General features: G+C 40.5%; 1 long non-coding RNA gene across 2 annotated transcripts in view; it reads left to right on the top strand.

The window, feature by feature from the left end:
* The first annotated feature begins 7412 nt into the window (after positions 1 to 7412).
* Positions 7413 to 18630, top strand: part of LOC146035407 (uncharacterized) — a 39355-nt gene continuing 28137 nt past the window's right edge. Inside the window, exons 1-2 of one of the 2 annotated variants that reach the window (XR_014460634.1) lie at positions 7413 to 7532; positions 10169 to 10309. This is a non-coding gene — a long non-coding RNA (uncharacterized LOC146035407). Of the gene's footprint in view, positions 7533 to 9518; positions 10310 to 18630 lie in introns of those variants that run through there. The other variant, XR_014460635.1, reaches the window with a different exon arrangement.

Here is an 18630-nt window from a genome sequence, read left to right as displayed (position 1 = left end):
AGCCACATCCTAATTTTTAGCTGCACGCCTTTGGTGTGCACTGTCCCTACTTTTAGTGTGGGGTTCGGGTGGCACCAATTCCCTTTCTTGTACAGAGCACGAAAATGTCTAGTTACGGCACTACTGCTGCTGGGCACATTATGTGAATAAGAGGTACTACTACTACTGGCATCATACCCCCCTTATTTCATAGTGCACTTCCGCAACGCGCTGTCTCTTTGTTTAGTATGGGAGGGCACAAATTTATAGTTTGCAGGTGGGGCCGAAGACACCCTAGCACCGGCCCTGACTGCGTTGCTGCATTTTATTATTTAAAAAAACTTGTACACTCTGAAGCACTAACTCTTTATGTTTTAACAGAAAAAATACACAGTAATACATTTATATATATAAATATATATATATATATATATATATATATATATATATATATGTATGTCCGATTTATGAATCCACTCAGATTCAAGTTGGAGTAGTCTTTTGGAGCGGTTGCCACCACAGATAGCTGCACAGATAGATTCATAAATTGGACAAAGCAAACATTCGACCCCTCTTAGCACAGAGGTTGATTGGGCGCTAATATACCAAAAAATATATAGATAAATATGTATATATTTTATAATTTTTTGTAAAAATAGCTAATCAGCAGCAGTCCTCAATGCTTGCACTTGTGCGCGTACAAATGCTACACATTGCTGCTACCCATTTCGATGTGAATCTTTTTGCAGATTCTATTCTCTCTTGTTGCCTTAGTCCTCCAAGTAAAGGGAGTTGTTATACCGTATTTGGACTGTGTGCATGTTTTTGCACACTTGTTCATCTGTTGTCGTCCAGCTTATACTGTTGTACAACAGTTGTTCTTTCACAGATTTTGGCATATGCATCACCAGCAGTATTTATATCGCTATATGCCAGTATTTTGTATACCATATATACTCGAGTATAAGCCTACTTTTTTCAGAACATTTTTTATGCTGAAAAAGCCCCCCTCGGCTTATACTCGAGTGAGGGTCCCACTTGAGTCAATACGTTTTCCCAGGTTTTTTTTGTAAATTTAGGTGCCTCGGCTTATATTCGGGTCGACTTATACTCGAGTATATACGGGTAGATGTTTTTAATTACATGTCTGTCAGATTCTATATATGCACTTTACACATTTGTCCACTAGATGTCACCTCACGCACACACTTTATATATGTCACTTTGATATGTTTGATTGTTTTTACACTTGTTATTCCAGCATCCTCTTACCAGTAGGCTTTATTTGGATGCCCGATTTTATTGATATGTATTGTTGCACAATTCTGTATTTTTAACTGTTGCCTGTATGCCCTCTTTACAGCCTACCCACGTGACCTGCCAGACGGGGACCGTTCTGATGCGCCTGTTGCTAGACGCTGCCTGACGTGGTGACGTCATCACAGTGCGCAGGAATCCGGATGCCAGCCCGGAGGCTCACGTGCGCGGTGTTGCTGGGGAGGGGGTAAATATGTACTGTATTTCACACTATATATTGTTGCACTTGCACTTTATTCTTTGCCATGTACCTGCCTATATGTCCTGCCGACGGGTGTCCGGCCCCCCCGAAATGTTGACAGGTTTTCTTATGGATTAAACCTGGTCCAGTTTGTTTGCACCCTGCATGTGAGTCCCTGAGTTCCCATGTTTCTTCTACAAATATGCACTGCTGGCTGTAACCACATACAGCCATCCCACTAGTGGCACCAGGGCAAGCTACCATTCCAAGCAGCAGAAATAAGTCCCGAGTGACGGTTTTTCTCCTCTATCCTATATATATATATATATATATATATATATATATATATATATATATATATATATTTATTTATGTGTGTTCATATATATATATATGTGTGTATATATCTATATATATATATATATATATATATATATATATATATATATATAAAAATGGGCAGAAAGAAGGCGCTTCATGGTGTAATATTTCAAAGTATGAAATTTATTAAAAAAAATTTTCCCGGATGTAGGCAAGATAAGACTCGTACCACAAATAAAAACACTGTGGACTGGGTACCACAAGGCATGGGTTTTAAAACCAATGGCATAGGCTGCTCACACTGTACCAGGACCAGGACCTTGCTTGTATTCAAACGCCGCAGAGCTGGATTGCAGGGAAGCGCAGAAGTTCAAGGCACGTCGAGGACACCGGTGACCAGGGCAGCTGGAGCGTCGTAGGCCACGCCCTGACGCGTTTCGTCACTAGCGGACTTCGTCAGAGGGCGTGGCTACAACGTGCGCTCGTATTGTTTATATAGGGAGAATCCCGTCACATAGAGCGGGTAAATTAAAGGTAATGAGAATCATCTACAACCAGGCGAGTAGGTGGCATATGCGTGGTGACGCAAGACGCAAGGGGAAGGTACCCACAACACCAGCGTGCCAGACTACAGGACGGGGAGAATACAGGGCGGCAGCGTCATAATATGACGCGTGACTGTAGCGTGATTGGCCTATCGGCATCACATGGAAAGAAAAGACGCGTCAGCGTCATAGCATGACGCGTAGCTGTTACGTGATAGGCCGGTCAACCTCACATGACATGGGGATAAGCATCCCATAGGGCAATGCTACTGACAGCTCGAGATAGACATGAAAGGCAATGCACAATGATTAAAGTGGTACGTTGCCATAACTACAATGTAAACAATGGGGAGCGTGATCCGATAGCCGGGATCCAATCCCCACTGTCCAGTTTAGCCATTGAAATCCAGAGGCATTACGTACATAGTAGGCTATAGTATTAAAATAGCTATAACAGATAAATATATATATAAAGAATGTATATGTAGCGCTCATTATACAACTAAAGGGCTACAGAGAGCCCTGTTGTCATAGTGACAGCATGTCCACTGACATGCATCATATGCGAGCGATAAGCCTATACTTGAAATATCAAGTTAATATTAAGATTGTCATCAGGTTCTATTCCTATTTAAAAGCTACCTGTAGGCCTATAGGCTTATCGCTCGCATATGATGCATGTCAGTGGACATGCTGTCACTATGACAACAGGGCTCTCTGTAGCCCTTTAGTTGTATAATGAGCGCTACATATACATTCTTTATATATATATTTATCTGTTATAGCTATTTTATTACTATAGCCTACTATGTACGTAATGCCTCTTGATTTCAATGGCTAAACTGGACAGTGGGGATTGGATGCCGGCTATCGGATCACGCTCCCCATTGTTTACATTGTAGTTATGGCAACGTACCACTTTAATCATTGTGCATTGCCTTTCATGTCTATCTCGAGCTGTCAGTAGCATTGCCCTATGGGATGCTTATCCCCATGTCATGTGAGGTTGACCGGCCTATCACGTAACAGCTACGCGTCATGCTATGACGCTGACGCGTCTTTTCTTTCCATGTGATGCCGATAGGCCAATCACGCTACAGTCACGCGTCATATTATGACGCTGCCGCCCTGTATTCTCCCCGTCCTGTAGTCTGGCACGCTGGTGTTGTGGGTACCTTCCCCTTGCGTCTTGCGTCACCACGCATATGCCACCTACTCGCCTGGTTGTAGATGATTCTCATTACCTTTAATTTACCCGCTCTATGTGACGGGATTCTCCCTATATAAACAATACGAGCGCACGTTGTAGCCACGCCCTCTGACGAAGTCCGCTAGTGACGAAACGCGTCAGGGCGTGGCCTACGACGCTCCAGCTGCCCTGGTCACCGGTGTCCTCGACGTGCCTTGAACTTCTGCGCTTCCCTGCAATCCAGCTCTGCGGCGTTTGAATACAAGCAAGGTCCTGGTCCTGGTACAGTGTGAGCAGCCTATGCCATTGGTTTTAAAACCCATGCCTTGTGGTACCCAGTCCACAGTGTTTTTATTTGTGGTACGAGTCTTATCTTGCCTACATCCGGGAAAATTTTTTTTAATAAATTTCATACTTTGAAATATTACACCATGAAGCGCCTTCTTTCTGCCCATTTTTAGATATCTTTTGGCTCTGTGGATTCCAGAGCATTGTGCTTCCAGAGAAAGAAGAGCTTGCAGGTCCTTAGAAAACTGGACTTTGGTGTACCCCATCCCTTCGTGACATATAAGGGACTTTCTATACTGGCACCTCGAGGGAAACAGTTAAGCGCAGTCTTTCAATTATCTATCTATCTATATATATATATATATATATATATATATATATATATATATATATATATATATATATATATATATTAGGGATGTGCAACGGCCACTTTTCGTGCTTTCTGTTTTCTGTTTTGGGTTCTGATTACCTTGAGGTTTTGGGTTCTAATGGGTTTTGCCAAAACACCTAAACGTTTTGTGTTTGGATTTTTTGGGTTTTTTTTTTTGCTCCTATATAACCTCAATAACATTAATTTACACTCATTTCCAGTCTATTCTGAACACGTCACACCTCACAATATTGTTTTTAGGGCAAAAGGTTGCACCGAGGTAGCTGGATAACTATGCTAAGCCACACAAGTGTGCGGCACAAACACATGGCTCATGTAAGAGTGGCACTGCAGCGGCAACAGTGGACTGAGTAAATAATACTGGCAACCTCTATTCACAGTATTCAGTGCAGGCAGCACCAGTGGACTATATATAATTAAATTAATTAAGTATTAATAATATAGCAGCCTAGAAGGTAGAGAAACTAAACTACTAGGTAGGTAGGCAGGTAGGTAGGCAGTAGCACTGCCAGTGGTCACCACAAAAGGTAGCACACTACTATGCAGTGCACCAGCAGAATTTCTAATAATTAATTTTATTATTAGGTACTGCTTGGCAGTGGCACTCAGTGGCACACGTCAGTGCACCAGCAGCATGGAATTATTTTTTACAGTCACACGCAGCACAGGTATTATTTTTTAATTAAATTATATAAAGCAGCCTAGTATGTACTAGGTAGGTACACTTAGGCAGTAGCACTGCCAGTGGCAACAGTGGACTGAGTAAATAATACTGGCAGATTCAGTGCAGGCAGCACCAGTGGACTATATATATATATATATAATATAATTAATTATTAATATAATATATAATATATCAATGCCAGATCTTATATGATCAAAGAACAATAAGTGAAAAGCGTAGGTTACGTACTTTTTCCGTAACCTGCGTACCCTTTATTCCTAGCTACATGCGAACAAAACGTAGCGCAGCGTAGCGTACCTTTACAGTGTATTGTACACGGATGAATCAATGCATTAATAGGAGATCCCTTCGCAGTACTTTGTCTCTAATCTGCGAATACACTTATCGGACAATGTCCGTAATATACCTTGTCGCTAGATGCGAATAATAGACGAGACCACGGTATAAAAGGTGAGGAGATAAATTCTCCGTAAACAGTGTATTTAGTCCCTAATGGACAAAAGGGGATTACAGAAATAAGAATACACAGGGTAACACATGATACACTTATCTAACAATAATTAGTACTTTAAAACACTTACAAAGATGCAGAAACAGATGCAATCATAATCAGCCACATTACATAAAACGGGAATACAAATGTTACCGTCAAGGAAATAGCGCAGCGCAGTCCGGTCGGAGCTCGCTATATTCAAGTAGAACTATAGCCCGGATAGAAAGCTAATTTAACATTGAGCCCTATGGAAAATCGCGTTGATCGCATCGCATGCCATTATAATGGCATGTGATGGATGCGATCAACGCGATTTTCTCTTTGCCGGCAATAAAGCCAGTTAATTAAGAGAAAATCGCGTCTATCGCATTGATCGCATACCTTAAGTTACCTTAACTTAAGGTATGCGATTAACCCCGACGGGCGCCATGCTAGGAAACAAGTACCGTAAAATGTTATTATGGTCTGTGTTTTTTTATTTTTTAAAGACTTGTAGACAGCTGATGATTTTTGATGGCAACGTCCAGGAAATGGATAGTTTCCTGACTGTACTCAAATGTAGACTTTACCAGACTAGAACTGTTATTGTGTGTACTGAGTAAACATATCAAATTGTTGATGGGCCCTTCCCTTTATTCAGCTTCAGTCAGCTTCAGTGTGTCCAGTATCAGTTCAGGGGTGCCCGCATGTGTCCCATATCAGTCCAGGGGTGTCTGCATGTCTGCCGTATAATTCCATGGGTGCCCCCATGTGTCCTGTATCAGTCCAGGAGTGTCACCATCTGTGCCATATTATTCGATGTGTGCTGTATCAGGTCAGGGGTGCACGCATGTCTGCCGTATAATTCCAGGGGTGCCTCCATGTGTCCCGTATCAGACTAGGGGAGCTGTCCTTTTTTTATGAATAGAAAAAAAAGGTATTTTTTTTATTTTTTACTGCAAGTTGTGCTGTAAAATTCCATGGGTGTCGCCATGTGTGCCATATCAGTCCAGGTGTGCCGCCATCTGTGCCGTATAATTCCATGTGTGCTGTATCAGGACAGGGGTGCCCGCATGTGTACCGCATAATTCCTGGGGTGTGCCTAGCGTGTTATATTATTCAGTCCCGGGCCCCGCCATTCCTAGTGGTGGCCCTGGGTGCCCACATGTGTCCCGTTTCAGACCAGGGGTGCCCACATATGTGTCATATGTTCAGTATGGATGGTGTAATACTTAGCATTACTGCCGCACAGTGCTGAGGTCATGGGTTTGATTCTCACCATGGCTCTAACTATGCAGAGTTTGTATATTCTCCCCGTACTTGCATGGGTTTCCGCCGGGTACTCCGGTTTCCTCCCACAATCCAAAAATATACTGGTAGGTTAATTGGCTCCCAACAAATTAACCCTACAATGTCTGTATGTGTGTACATGTGGTAGGGAATATAGATTGTAAGCTCCACTGGGGCAGGGACTGATGTGAATGTTCAACTATACTCTGTAAAGCGCTGCGGAATATGTATGCGCTATTTAAGAAACTGTTAATAAATAAATATAATTCCTGGGGTGAGCCAAGTCTGACGTATAACTCATGGGGTGCTGCCAAGTGTGCTGTATTAGTCTAGGGGTGATCCAGGGGTGAATAAAGATTCTATAGTCTAATCTTTTTCAATATTTTTTCCACAGATTTATAGTGTAAAAGTATGCTCAAACTGTATTTAAAGAAAAAGTTAATATATTGCTGGCATATTAGGAGTTAATTCAGCTTACACTTTTCTGTGAGAGATCTAGGACAAACCAAATTGTAGGGGGATGCATACAGTATCTTTTAAGTTTAATAAAGCTTTAATTGTGATAATTAGATGAGCCATCATTTCTGTACATAAAATATATTTGGTTCTTATGTTTCAAGTCAAATAAAGGGTTATTTCCTGTAAAGTAAATATTAGAAGGTTTATGCTATGGAAGCAGGCAACACTTCCTGAATGGTACAGTCCAAGTGCATAAATATCTTCCTGTCATGTGCTTCGGAATTTAGTTTCACTTTGCAGGCTTGCAGCAGCTCAGCATGGATGCTGGTGGTGGCTGCTTAGCAGATAATCCACGGGCATAACTACATCTTCATGGCCCCCTCATCCTAGTTACAGGGTTCAGGAAGAGAAGGTATAGAGGTAGAATGTACAAAGTGCAGGGAGAAAGGCTGCAGAAGTGGGTAGTTACAGGGTGTAGGGAGGGAAGGCGTGGAGTGCAGATGTGTGAGGTACAGAAGTTGGCAGTTACATGGTGTAGAGATGCAGGGATACTGCAATATGTACTATACAAATGTTTATGATCCCAATGACATTAATTACACTAACACAATGATGGCATCATTTCTATAGCAGAGGCACTAGATTACTCTAGAGGGCATGCGCTATTAGATGGGTGTATAAGCTTTATAGGAATTATATATATTTTTGATAAAAATATATAATAATAAAAAAAGAAAAGCTGCAGGTTTCAATGATGTGTTAGTGAATACACATCTAATTGGTCTAGGTCTGTTTCACCAATAGTGACTCAAACACATAGATTTAAAACAAATATAGACAATTTTGTGGAGGGGAAACACTGCGCTAAGTACCTCAGTAAACCGTAGCCTGGATTCACAGTAAAAAAAAAAAATCACATGACTATATATATATATATATATATATATATATATATATATATATATATATATATATATATAATAAGTTTTATTCAAATAACTGTCAAATAACAGCAAAATAGGTGGCCACCTTAATTATATTATTATTAATATTATATTAATATTACATTATATACTTTTTAATATGTGCAATATATTCTAATTTAAGTCACTTGTCCACAAAATGATAATTTCTATAGCCCCAAGTGTCACACCCGTCCATATTTCATACATACACACAGTTAATAAACTTTTTAAATGGTGGTAGTACTTACTGTTATACTTGTGTCTGTCTGCTTCTGTGCTGTGCTGTTGGTGCAATCAAGGTGGGATGGGTGGAAGAGCCTGGACCCAGGGGACGGTAAAAATGCAGTCACTGCATGAAGGTGGCAGAGCCATAAGTGGGGAATTGCAGGCTCCGCAAAGGCCCATGAAAATCTTACTTTCTCTTTCTGTGCTGCTGGTTTATGCCCGACCGTGGCAGCCGAGTCAGAGCAGGACGACACGGGACCGGCACCGGTTCTCAAAACACAGGTTCTCAAAGTCGGTCCTCAGTCCTCAGGACCCCACACTGCATGTTTTGCAGGTCTCCTCACAGAATCAAATGACATTGTTCCCTCCACCTGTGGTGCTTTTAAAATGTGTCAGTCAGTAATGAGTGCACCTGTTGGGTGACCTGGAAAACGTGAACTGTGTGGGGTCCTGACGACCGAGTGTGAGAACCACTGGTTTAAAGAAAATACCCATACAGGCCAAGTACTGCTGGCATGAATAAGATACTGTATTGCAGTGGCAGATTGCTCAGCGTGCAGCCCCTTGCCCACGAAGCCACATCCTAATTTTTAGCTGCAAGCCTTTGGTGTGCACTGTCCCTACTTTTAGTGTGGGGATCGGGTGGCACCAATTCCCTTTCTTGTACAGAGCACGAAAATGTCTAGTTACGGCACTACTGCTGCTGGGCACATTATGTGAATAAGAGGTACTACTACTACTGGCATCATACACCCCTTATTTCATAGTGCACTTCCGCAACGCGCTGTCTCTTTGTTTAGTATGGGAGGGCACAAATTTATAGTTTGCAGGTGGGGCCGAAGACTGGCCCTGACTGCAGTGCTGCATTTTATTATTTAAAAAAACTTGTACACTCTGAAGCACTAACTCTTTATGTTTTAACAGAAAAAATACACAGTAATACATTTATATATATATATATATATATATATATATATATATATGTCCGATTTATGAATCCACTCAGATTCAAGTTGGAGTAGTCTTTTGGAGCGGTTGCCACCACAGATAGCTGCACAGATAGATTCATAAATTGGACAAAGCAAACATTCGACCCCTCTTAGCACAGAGGTTGATTGGGCGCTAATATACCAAAAAATATATAGATAAATATGTATATATTTTATAATTTTTTGCAAAAATAGCTAATCAGCAGCAGTCCTCAATGCTTGCACTTGTGCGCGTACAAATGCTACACATTGCTGCTACCCATTTCGATGTGAATCTTTTTGCAGATTATATTCTCTCTTGTTGCCTTAGTACTCCAAGTAAAGGGAGTTGTTATACCATATTCGGACTGTGTGCATGTGCATGTTTCTGCACACTTGTTCATCTGTTGTCGTCCAGCTTATACTGTTGTACAACAGTTGTTCTTTCACAGATTTTGGCATATGCATCACCAGCAGTATTTATATCGCTATATGCCAGTATATTGTATACCATATATACTCGAGTATAAGCCTACTTTTTTCAGAACATTTTTTATGCTGAAAAAGTCCCCCTCGGCTTATACTCGAATGAGGGTCCCACTTGAGTCAATATGTTTTCCCAGGTTTTTTTTGTAAATTTAGGTGCCTCGGCTTATATTCGGGTCGACTTATACTCGAGTATATACGGGTAGATGTTTTTAAATTACATGTCTGTCAGATTCTCTATATGCACTTTACACATTTGTCCACTAGATGTCACCTCACGCACACACTTTATATATGTCACTTTGATATGTTTGATTGTTTTTACACTTGTTATTCCAGCATCCTCTTACCAGTGTGCTTATTTGGATGTATTTTTAACTGTTGCTTGTATGCCCTCTTTACAGCCTACCCACGTGACCTGCCAGACGGGGACCGTTCTGATGCGCCTGTTGCTAGACGCTGCCTGACGTGGTGACGTCATCACAGTGCGCAGGAATCCGGATGCCAGCCCGGAGGCTCACGTGCGCGGTGTTGCTGGGGAGGGGGTAAATATGCACTGTATTTGACACTATATATTGTTGCACTTGCACTTTATTCTTTGCCATGTACCTGCCTATATGTCCTGCCGACGGGTGTCCGGCCCCCCGAAATGTTGATAGGCTTTCTTATGGAATAAACCTGGTCCGTTTTTTTTGCACCCTGCATGTGAGTCCCTGAGTTCCCATGTTTCTTCTACAAATATGCACTGCTGGCTGTAACCACATACAGCCATCCCACTAGTGGCACCAGGGCAAGCTACCATTCCAAGCAGCAGAAATAAGTCCCGAGTGACGGTTTTTCTCCTCTATCCTATATATGTATTTATATATATATATATATATATATATATGTGTATATCTATATATATTTATATATCTATCTATCTATATATATATATATATACAGGGGGGGTTGCGGCGGCACTCGCGAAGAAAAAAGAAACCACACCAGGCGGATAACTTCACCAACGTTTCGAGGCTAAGTTGCCTCTTTATCAAGGTGCTCACAAAAACTTCAAAACTTCGTTTTGAAGTTTTTGTGAGCACCTTGATAAAGAGGCAACTTAGCCTCGAAACGTTGGTGAAGTTATCCGCCTGGTGTGGTTTCTTTTTTCTTCGCGAGTGCCGCCGCAACCCCCCCTGTGTATACCGCCAGCCTAGCGCTGACCCTGGACGGGCACCGCATCATTGTATTTCACCTGTACATTCTGCCAAGGAGCTTGGAGTGCCGCTAAACCCCCCCTCGCATATATATATATATATTAGGGATGTGCACCGGCCACTTTTTGTGCTTTCTGTTTTGGGTTCTGATTACCTTGAGGTTTTGGGTTCTAATGGGTTTTGCCAAAACACCTCCTAAACGTTTTGTGTTTGGATTTTTTGGATTTTGGGTTCTGTTTTTTTTTTGCTCCTACGCTATATTAACCTCAATAACATTAATTTACACTCATTTCCAGTCTATTCTGAACACATCACACCTCACAATATTGTTTTTAGGGTAAAAGGTTGCACCGAGGTAGCTGGATAACTATGCTAAGCCACACAAGTGTGCGGCAGAAACACGTGGCTCATTTAAGAGTGGCACTGCAGCGGCAACAGTGGACTGAGTAAATAATACTGGCAACCTCTATTCACAGTATTCAGTGCAGGCAGCACTAGTGGACTATATATAATTAAATTAATTAAGTATTAATAATATAGCAGCCTAGTAGGTAGAGAAACTAAACTACTAGGTAGGTAGGCAGTAGCACTGCCAGTGGTCACCACAAAAGGTAGCACACTATTATGCAGTGCACCAGCAGAATTTCTAATAATTAAGGTACTTGTTTCCTAGCACGGCCACACCGATTTACATCGGGGTGGTCGTGTCGGAAAAATCGGGTCGATCGCATCGCATGCGATTTGGTCGCATTCGATGCGATCGACGCGAACGACCGATTTTCGACCCGATTTTTTTATTGAATGAAATGTAAATCGGGTCCCTGGGACCCGATTTTACATTGGATTCAATGTAAAATATTCCCAACCCCCCCAAATTTAACGCCGTAAACCCCACCCCACGATAGACGCCAACCCGAAGCGTGGCGAGCGCAGCGAGCCCGCGAGGGGCGGCGGTGCGCGTCCTCCAACCTTTTCATTCCCCTACTATCCACGTCGGCGTGGAGTTGAGAATAGAATAGTGTGGCGAGCCCGAAGCGTGGCGAGCGCAGCGAGCCCCGCGTGGGGACGCGTATACCTGTAAAGTTATACGCGTCCCCTCGCCACGCTTCGGGCTCGGTGGCTCGCTGCGCTCGCCACACTATTCTATTCTCAACTCCACGCCGACGTGGATAGTAGGGGAATGAAAAGGTCGGAGGACGCGTGCAAGTGCAAGTGCTTAACAATCAATATAAAGGGCTAATAATAGCCATCCTAATTTTAATAATGAAAAAACATATTAGTGATAAAAAGATTAACTTTTCGAGCCGTATCAGCAAGCAGAATTCACAAATTCTGAAAAAAGAGACAATAAAAAAGAAGAACACAAATCAATATGAGAAATATAAAATACATTACATACATTTACATATATAATATACATAATACAATAAAGAAAATTTAATAAAAATGTTTATATCAATAAAAAGTTATTAAATTAGCTACTGGTATATCAGCATTAATTAGAAATTACTAAAAAATCATTAAAAATTTCTTATATAGATGAGAAAGTAGATGTCTTAAGAGCAATGGCACGTTAATAGCAATCATAAAATAACGGGGGGAATATATACTAAGTCGCGGCAAAGAACAAGGGAGAGTCACAGCCCTGCACGCAGGTGTCATCAGGGGCATCCGTCATTGTGTCAACGGGTGGGGTTACTTACCCAGCAGCACCCATCAACACTACGGGTACCCCCAAAGCACACCCTCAATGCAGGAAAGGTGTGATCTCGCAACCCTCATTCATGCCAGCAGGACTAATGCTGGGTACACACCAGGACGACTAGGGCCCGATCAGCACAATCTAGATCCGATTCCGATCAATTGGATGCAGATTGTGTGCTGATTGGGCCCTTTTCTGAGCTGGTGTGGAGCGATTCCGATCCGATGCGCGGTCCCGCGGGTCGGTCGGTCGTTATTGAGATCCTACCTGCTGCAGGTAGGATCTCAATGACGACCATACAACCGGGTGCGGGTCGCCATCGGATCGGACCCGCTCACGGTGCACATCGTGAGCGGGTCGTGCCCTCCCGCGTCATCGCGAGCGGGTCGGACGAGACACTGACGACCCGCTCACGATGTGCATCGTGAGCAGGTCGTCCTGGTGTGTACCCTACATTAGTGTACCTAAAGTATATATCCAGTATGTCTCACGTTTTCCAAGTTTCAAACTCAGATCGCCACCCCTAGTATCCAGGGTGACGTGCTCAATAGCTTTAAAAGAGAAATTTTTCAAGTTAGACTGGCAACAATTAAAAAAATGTCTAGGAACACTATGATGTTGTACATTATTCTTAATGCTTCTCATATGTTCAAGAATGCGGATTTTTAGTGGACGTTTTGTTTTGCCCACATAGCGTTTACCGCAATTACATTCCAGCACATAGATAACGTTATCAGTGGTACATGTGATTTTACTTTTTATCTCAAAGGATTTAGTTTTATCATTATTCCATACTTTTTGTCTTTCTTTACTAGCATATTGACAGATCTTACATCTAGTACATGGATAAAATCCTTTCAATTTTTGTAACCAACCGACATCTTCATTAACTTTCAAATTGCTGGGAGCTAATACAGATTTTAAAGAATTAGCCTTTTTAAATACAACTTGAATAAATAAAATTGAAGATGAGGTCATTGAAACTAAAGTAAAGAAATTTAAAAGAGACCTGCTGGATTACCGTAATGATAATGTGCGGAACTGGCCGCAAAATAGGCAAAATAGAGATGATAATTACAGTAATAGAAATAAATGGCAGGGACAACGCAATGAAGGATGGCGCCAGAGGCGTGATTCAGATTGGCAACAACCTAAATATAGAAATAAATACAGAAACAATACAAGAAATGATAGATTTGATATTCCTCTAACCAATAGATATCAAGCCTTGAGCAACACTGAAGCGCAAGGCTCCAGAAATTAGTTTTTTTTAGACAGAGTACAATCAAAGGGGCGTTACCCATCGGAAAACAACAGATGGGAGAGCCCGGTGGTGAAATCCAAACGAAAACAAGACACTTTAGACGTGGAAAGAGAGGCGGAAAGGGGACAAAAAATAAGACGTCAAAATCCATAGATACTACAGGTATTTTTAATCTCTCAAATTATGAGTTGAAACCTGATGAAAAAATGCTTTTGTCTAAAGGTCTCTCTTTCGCCCCTTCAAAGAGCCCTGACGGGTTCGATTTATTTATTGACGCTAATAAATTTAGCAGGTCTTTAACTTTAAAAAGACATTTTGCTAAAAGTAATAATGTCCCTATGAACTCAATTGAATGTCCTGAGAGTGGATCAGGGTCAGGACTGAAACCCAGATCCACGTTTTATCCAGTGGAATCCCGTGGTAGTTATATTGATACATTCTCAAATCTAATAAAACAGGATTTTGAGAAATTGTGTAAAGATGATAAACATAAAAAAGATTAATATGTCTAAAAAGAATATGCTGCCATTCGGGAACTGGAAACAAATAATGATATTATTATAAAACAGGCGGATAAGGGGGGGGGAATTGTAGTGCTCAATAGAAGTGATTATATGGAGGAGGCATACCGTTTATTAAATTATGCCGCAACATACTCCAAATTGAGCACTGATCCCACTGCTGATGTGGTGGAAAAAATTGTAACACTTGTGAACCAAGGTGTAAAGGATAAATGTTTATCCCTAAAAGAATCACAGTATGTTGTAAAATTATATCCTACTACTGCTATCTTTTATTACCTGCCTAAGGTTCACAAGCGACTTGAAAAAACCCCTGGGCGTCCTATCGACGCTGGCATTGGATCAGCGACTGCCTCTCTCTCTGAATTTGTCGACATCCATATTCGCAAGTATGTTGTTAATCTTAAATCGTACCTTAGAGATTCAACACAGGTACTGATGTTTCTTGAAAATTTCGAATGGAAGTCAGGTTACCTGTGGTGTACGATTGATGTAGAAGCCCTCTACACCTCTATACCCCATGAGGGTGGGTTTGCTGGTGTGAGATATTATCTGGAAAAAGATGTCGACATGGATGGTCGATTTTGTATTTTCTTACTTGATTGTCTCAGATTGGTAATGGAGAATAACTTTTTTACCTTCCAAAAGGAATATTACCTACAAAAACGGGGGGTTGCTATGGGGACCCCCTATGCTCCGAGTTTAGCTAACTTATATCTCGGTGAATGGGAGGAAAATAATGTTGAGTTAAATAATACCTTTAAATCCAACATTAAGTGTTATAAGAGATATATAGATGATCTCCTAATCATCTGGGATGGGGACATGAGATCATTTGAATTATTTGTTGAAAAACTGAATGTAAATAATTATAATTTAAAATTTACATCTAAGTGCAGTCCTGATAAAATTGATTTTTTGGACTTGGTCCTGGACACTCATGATTGGTCTGAGGGTTCAGAGGTGGCCACATACACACATGTGAAATCTGTGGATAGTAATAGCTATATCCATCATGATAGTAGCCACTATAACAAATGGATCTCTAATATCCCCTACTCACAGTTTAGACGTATCAGAAAAAACTGTAATTCGATTAATAAATATGATGAACAATCTGAGATATATGTAAAAAGGTTCAAGGAAAAGAAATATCCTGATGAACTTATTGACAAATGTAAAGAGAGAGCCAGAAACTTAGATAGAAATGAATTATTAATTTATAAAGAAAAAACTACCCCTGCCGCCAATGAAAATAAATTCATTCCATTTATCACAAAATTCAACTCTTGTGATAAAGAGATACGTAAGATCATGAGTAAACATTGGGACATTTTGCTACTTGATCCACTTCTGAAGGATGTTTTACCTGAAAAACCCCAAGTTGTATTTAAAAAGGCTAATTCTTTAAAATCTGTATTAGCTCCCAGCAATGTACCACTGATAACGTTATCTATGTGCTGGAATGTAATTGCGGTAAACGCTATGTGGGCAAAACAAAACGTCCACTAAAAATCCGCATTCTTGAACATATGAGAAGCATTAAGAATAATGTACAACATCATAGTGTTCCTAGACATTTTTTTAATTGTTGCCAGTCTAACTTGAAAAATTTCTCTTTTAAAGCTATTGAGCACGTCACCCTGGATACTAGGGGTGGCGATCTGAGTTTGAAACTTGGAAAACGTGAGACATACTGGATATATACTTTAGGTACACTAAGTCCTGCTGGCATGAATGAGGGTTGCGAGATTACACCTTTCCTGCATTGAGGGTGTGCTTTGGGGGTACCCGTAGTGTTGATGGGTGCTGCTGGGTAAGTAACCCCACCCGTTGACACAATGACGGATGCCCCTGATGACACCTGCGTGCAGGGCTGTGACTCTCCCTTGTTCTTTGCCGCGACTTAGTATATATTCCCCCCGTTATTTTATGATTGCTATTAACGTGCCATTGCTCTTAAGACATCTACTTTCTCATCTTTATAAGAAATTTTTAATGATTTTTTAGTAATTTCTAATTAATGCTGATATACCAGTAGCTAATTTAATAACTTTTTTTGATATAAACATTTTTATTAAATTTTCTTTATTGTATTATGTATATTATATATGTAAATGTATGTAATGTATTTTATATTTCTCATATTGATTTGTGTTCTTCTTCTTCTTTTTTATTGTCTCTTTTTTCAGAATTTGTGAATTCTGCTTACTGATACGGCTCGAAAAGTTAATCTTTTTATCACTAATATGTTTTTTCATTATTAAAATTAGGATGGCTATTATTAGCCCTTTATATTGATTGTTAAGCACTTGCACTTTTTCTTAAAGTATTATGAATGATATTTTCATATATATATATTTTTATAATATAGCACTTTTTCACTTCACAATTTTTGTATATATATATTAGACATAAAATATATATTTTTTTATTTTTTCTATTTTTCTGTTTTTCTATTATTCAGTGGTCCTTTTAAAACTTTCTGATATGTATCAGCGTGCAGGATATGTGTATTATATACTTTGTATTTGGTTTTTAAATTGGTCCAAATGTGATCTGGTACCTTTTAATTAATAATTGATTGCCGAGCGGCACCTGTTTAAATGGTATAAAAGACTGTGGATGTCAGGAGATAGTCACACCCCCTGACGAAGTCCGTAGCTGTGACGAAACGCGTTGGGGTGGTTACCTGTTCCCGACGTGGTGACGTCCTGGTCTGGTCCGTGCTGTACCTGTGGAAGTCTCCGGCTGTTTGTTCTGGTCCTAATGCTCCCCGTCTGCAACTGATCACTGCTCGCGGTTCTCCATCGACGCTGGGTCCGGCTGTATAGCCCTGTCCACACGGCAAGCTTTCTACTTTTAACCCTATGTATGTCAGCAGTTATATAAGTAAAATTTGTCAAATTTATTGCTGATTGGTGCGCTTCATTCTTCTCTTTTCTACAAGCATACCCCATTTTGGATTCGTGGTTGGATCCTTGTATTGGAGCTGCACACATTTATGGGACATTCGGATCATTCCTGATAATAGACTGTTGGTGGACTTTTTGCGCTGGGTATTTCTCTCCTATATATATATATATATATATATATATATATATATATATATATATATATATATAATTAATTAATATAATATATAATATTACAGCACAGCACCAGAGATAGGCCCCAGCACAGAGGATACAGTAGTACTACAATTATACAGTTAGACTGGAGTGAAGATGGCGGGCGCAGCAGCTGCTATTTAAAGCCTCGCGAAATCCGTTGCCGGGCGATGACGTTCTGACCATGCGGACGGACCCGAGTCAGGCGGGAATCTCAGAGCGCTGACCGGAACCGGGCTCGGAATGATGACGTCCGTGGGGGCTCAGATCTCTGGAATCCGAGTCTGTACATCTCTAATATATATATATATATATATATATATATATATATATAATTTAAAAACTTTTTATTACAAATATCAGTCTGAGGAATAATCAAGCGACTAATGAAAAAAAGATTATTCACCTACCACTCAATAACTTTCATGAAGGTGAAAATTTGGAAATTAGACCCTGGAGCTATCCTCAAGTGGGAATTATTCCCTTGCTATGTATCGCAATCTGTGAATCTTAGAAAGTGTCTTTTAAGATTTTCTTATGTATATAGGGAATCATAGGCATATAAGGTAGTTATATAACAGCACCTACCATCTCAATAATGCTGCTTTCACATTGCCTAAATGTTTAAGGGCCAGATGTATCAAGCTTCAAAAGTGATAAAATGGAGAGTGTTAAACAGCCAGCCAATCAGCTCCTTCTTGCTTTGTGACAGGCTGGGTTTGAAAAATGACAGGTACAGTAGGAGCTGATTGGCTGATTGTTTATCATGACTTTTAAAAAGTCATCTAGTGCAGTGGTTCCCAAACTTTTTTAACTCACAGCACCCTAGAGCATCAAAATGTTTTAATGGCACCCCTAGGGCAAAAGTTTCTTATTGAGAAATTCAGGAAAAAATATGAAATTAAGTAAATTGTGTTTATATGCCATCCTTATGGCCAGTTATATCGTGAGGGACAGGATTTGCTTCCGATTGACTACATATGTTGTGTTTGTCTAATAAAAGCACTGGTTTTGCCTGTTACATTGATTATAGATAATATGAATTGGTCCTGGACCACCAACCCCAGGCA

This window comes from Crinia signifera, chromosome 9 (assembly GCF_055691185.1).
Source record: "Crinia signifera chromosome 9, ASM5569118v1, whole genome shotgun sequence".
Lineage (NCBI taxonomy): Eukaryota > Metazoa > Chordata > Amphibia > Anura > Myobatrachidae > Crinia > Crinia signifera.
The sequence above is the reverse complement of the archived record's forward strand: the minus strand, read 5'-3'. Positions and strand labels throughout refer to the sequence as shown.